Below are 4,932 nucleotides of genomic sequence, written 5' to 3'. Positions count from 1 at the left end.
ATTTAATTATTTAGTGTTCATAATCGAAATCTATATTATGAGATGAGGGGGGGGGGGTGAGATTAAACATAGTAAGAGATAATGACAACAATAAAGTGAGATTAATTAGTAACTAGCAACACGGCTGACTACAAACAACATCGGTTAGTTACTTGTTGTTAATATACACATAAACTGACACATCAACAACCGCTTGAGAATTGACGGTTGATGTCAAGTAAAAGGACCTACGTGTGTTACATGTGTATATGTGTGTGTGTCCGTGTTTATATAAGCACATAAACACATACATACATATGTGTGTGTGTGTATATATATTTTTATGAAACATCCATGTCTTGGGCCCTTGTGGCCAATAAAAGAAATCATTATTATTATAATTATTATTTTGCCGAGGTGGACTTTGTTTTTCATCCCTTTCGGGGTCGATAAATTAAGTACCAGTGAAATACTGGGGTCGATATAATCGACTAGTCCCCTCCCCTAAAATTTCAGGCCTTGTGTCTATAGTAGAAAGAATTATTATTATAATTACTATTAATCAACAGAAGTTAGAGTGACTCAAGGGTCGAGAGTATCACTTTTACAAGAAGAATGGTGATAGAGACTCCGAAAATTTCGGCCTTTCAAGGCTAGCAGGCCAAAACTTCGAAATCACTATCACCACTCTTCTTGTACTGTCATCCGACAGTAAATCAAAATTCCATAAATACTTAATATTCAATTTTATTTATTCATTCCAATTATGAATGTTTAATAATTGAATGCTGTGAGTTAAAATCACCGCTTTTTTTTTCTTCAAATTTGTCTATTTATTAACGAGGTCTCATATAAAATAATTTTTTTGTTTTAATCTTGGAATTAAATGGTTTTGATTTACTGTCAGGTGACTTTTGGCCACCCCATATATATATGCTGGGTTGGCCAAAAGTATATATATTCTCTTTTACTTGTTTCAGTCTTTTGACTGTGGCCATGTTGGAGCACCGCCTTTAGTCGAACAAATCGACCCCAGGACTTATTCTTTGGAAGCCTAGTACTTATTCTATCGGTCTCTTTTGCCGAACCACTAAGTTACGGGGACATAAACACACCAGCATCGGTTGTCAAGCGATGTTGGGGGACAAACACACACACACATATATATATACACATATACGACGGGCTTCTTTCAGTTTCCGTCTACCAAATCCACTCACAAGGCTTTGGTCGGCCCGAGGCTATAGTAGAAGGCACTTGCCCAAGATGCCACGCAGTGGGACTGAACCCGGGACCATGTGGTTGGTAAGCAAGCTACTTACCACACAGCCACTCCTACACATATATCATATATAAAAGTTATTAGTGAGGGGTTATCAATCAGGACAAAATACTTTATAAGCTCTCTGTTACTACACAAGGCTAACAATATTGTTTAGATTAGTTCAACACCATTCTATACTGTAAATGCAAGGTTACGTTCTAGCTGTACCGATTTTTAGACAGAGTGATTTACATGCCTCATCATATATACATATGTATACACACGCGCGTGCGTGTATGTATGTATGTGCAGGTGAGCGGACAAACGAAAGATGCGTTTAACACATTATTAAGGAGTTACGTATTATTTGAAACAGTTTGATTCGATCTCATGTACCTTAATGTTTCTTAGGCTTCTTAAAGAAACCCAGCTCGTAGGGCTCAGCAATAGATCATATGTATGTATGTGTGTGTGTGTGTGTGTGCGTTGTAGTATGTGACTGTACTGCGTCACATCAAACAGGCATTGGAGTAGAAGTTTTCCAGCTATAACCATCACGATTCTTATCACACATACATAATTCAAGGACAACATTGTCTTACCCCAAAAATATTTGCAAAAACTCCCGCCCTCTCCTTTATATTAATGAGACATCAAAATCAGAGTTAGCACCATCCATACACTTCTTTCTTCGTTATGTTATTTTATCTTTCAGCATGTCAGTAATGGCTTGCCTGGGGTTCCTGAAATTAATGTCCCCGATATATAATTTCCCCTCTGCATTTGCTTTTATTTATGTCGTTTGGTGAATGAACTGCCTTCATTTGTGTATGTTACTGCGGTATGTAGCGTAGGTTTGTCTGGGATTTCGGACAGAAAGATAATACACACACATGTATATATAGTACACATGAACCAAGGAGATGAGAGAGAACCCCTACTTGGTTACTCGAAACAGCAACCAGATCTCACTCAAATCGCACACTCTAGAGGAGAAGGGTATATCATATAATGTAGTTCTCGATACATCATATCCTTAAAAAAAAAAATCAACAAGACAACAACTGGAACACATTTGATTGTATATCTGTCGGATCAGTATTGGCCAAGGGTTAAACAGCACCACCATAAGACAAAAAATGAAACGAATGAGATGAGGTGGGATGGACTGGATGAGAAATCGCTTGCTTGTGTTGCTTATTATCCTAGCCCAACCCAGCCTCGCGCAATATTTCAACTAATAAATGGTCCGTCACCTAAACGGGTGACATTTTTGGATAGAGAGAACAGACGGAGAGGTAAAAACGAGCGTGATAGAAGAAAATTAAGATATATATACATCGTAGGGAAGCCGCGGCTAGCGGGACTTTCTGAATAGCACACCTAACGAAATTTACCTAGAATTTTTTTTAGTAGTGCAGCCCGCCTCATGTTGAGACATGTCTCACGCGGCCCGTTTCTCGAAAAAGGCTGCCCACACCTGATATATAACACTGAACGAAAGAAGGGCGTGCCTCTTGCTAGACATAGCAGCCAAACCTCCTTCCTATCAAATTGCCCTGGGACAATTTGAAAATTTATATAAGAAAAAACCGCATTTGGCAATGTTGAAATACAAATGATTTTTTAAAAAATTCATCTGAAGCAAAAAGAAAAATGATTCTATGCAAAATATCCCAAACATCATCTTGTTTAGACCCAATGAGAAAGATGTCACAGTATGTTGGTTTGCTTTCATGGGTTTCCATAGAAATAAAGAGACATTTAAATAAAGAGTCTATTGATTTAGCTATTATATATTTTAGGAATAATCTAGGAATCATAAATAACAAGCAGAGAAACAAAATGGACAAGCAGGTGTGTCCAAACTAGAATTTACTAAACAATTTTTTTTTCTCTGTATTTGTAGATGAAATATATTTCATTCAACTTTCTAGACAATGTAGCAATAGATATATGTTATATACGAAAAGACGGGATAGTCACAGCTGGAATGACTTTGATTACAGATAACTACTCAATCAGGGCTGATATAGGGGCGGGATAAAAAAAAAAAACAACACCAAAAGCCTCTTCGTGGGGCCGTTCGATCTACTAGAATTAGCGAACAATTCTACTCCCAAATCACACCCAATTTACCGTTTTAATAAACAGTGATAGAAAAATGAAGCTGCATATACTCTGCGTAGAAAGAAACAGAAACGTGATGGTCGCGGTTGGAATACATTTGATCAGAGTTGATCTAGGGCTTAAACATCATTAAACTAAACGAAAATAACAAGGTCAAAACAATTTGGGCCGCATTTGGCGTTTTTGTTTAATATTCCTAAGATCCTATTGGAACCAACGGATGTAATAACAAATTTAGAGAAATATATTGTATATTAATTCTTTAATTAAATTAATTAACCAAGTGATATTAAATGTAATATCGATCGTAAAGAACTACCGATGGAGCCTCAAGGTAGCTACTGGGAAACTATTAAAAATAGAAATAACAGCCAAATAACCCATATTTTACAAACCACACCTTACCAGTCTTTAAAAAAATGGAAAGATACATTTGATAATGTAATCTAGAAAGAAAGAAAGAAAAATTAAAAGACAGGATGATCACGGCTGGAAAGCGTTAAATCATAGGTTTGACCTAAAGAGATAAACAACAACAATCGATCGAATGACATTGTCCCAATCTCAGGGCTGGTATTATAGGTTTTCTCGATATATTGAGTTATTGTGTGTGTGTATGTGTTTAGAAAAAAAACCCTAAGAATCATAATAACAAACATAAGAAGCGAAAATATATAATTATATTAATAAATTAAGTGATATTTATTATGGAATCGATCGAATTATTATCAGAAAAGCGAAACGTCTGTTTTGATGTTTAGCCCCAGGTCAGTCGCGACACATTAGACAAATGCTATGATCAGAAAAAGTGTTTCACGATATGATCATCCCGTTGTGGTATTTTAAAATCTCTTTTTCTATTTTAGCTTTAGCCATCTAATAATATTAGATTATACCTTAGTCTGACATATTTTACCTGGACAGCGTACATAATTTTGAAGTAAATTAAAATACTATTCACAGCATATCGGGCAACCTGTTGGCTAGGTTTTCTGTTTTCAAAGAGACAGAGATGTGTGTGTGTATGTATGTGTGTGAGTGTGTGTATGCATGCATGTATGTGTATATGTTTTGGCGATGCAAACAGGGAAAAAGAACTCAAAACATGAGTATATATATGTATTTGTTGCTAATATATGACAAGTATCAGTGACTCAAGGGCCGAGAGTTTTGTGCTAGCTACCACACGAAACCGTACGCCCTTGAGTCACTTCGTTACTTCTATCAAACATTAAAAAAAAAAAAAAAATATATATATATATATATATATAGTTAAGGTACTACTAAAGCAGCACGGACCCGAACGCGCAGTCGCGCTAGCTAGTCTTGAGTGATCGATCCTAACCCTAACCCGCGTGTGCAAATGAATACGTGTTTAGGGTTAGGGTTAGGATTAGGATCGACCACTCACGACTAGCTAGCGCGGACGCGCGACCGCGCGTTCGGGACCGTGCTGCTTTAGTAGTACCTATAGTTAATACCTATAATACATATATACATAAATATTTACATCTATGACTGGCTCTCTTTCTATGTATATCACTTGCGTTGTGTGTGTG

At 36.6% G+C, this 4,932-nt stretch overlaps 1 protein-coding gene across 1 annotated transcript in view; it reads right to left on the bottom strand.

The window, feature by feature from the left end:
* The window catches only part of LOC106876140 (kinesin-associated protein 3), an 84,566-nt gene that overhangs the window by 78,443 nt on the left and 1,191 nt on the right, over window positions 1–4,932 (bottom strand). The gene's annotated exons all lie outside the window — the stretch shown is intronic.

Source organism: Octopus bimaculoides, chromosome 8, assembly GCF_001194135.2.
Source record: "Octopus bimaculoides isolate UCB-OBI-ISO-001 chromosome 8, ASM119413v2, whole genome shotgun sequence".
NCBI lineage: Eukaryota > Metazoa > Mollusca > Cephalopoda > Octopoda > Octopodidae > Octopus > Octopus bimaculoides.
This window is presented reverse-complemented; position numbering and strand designations above follow the sequence as displayed.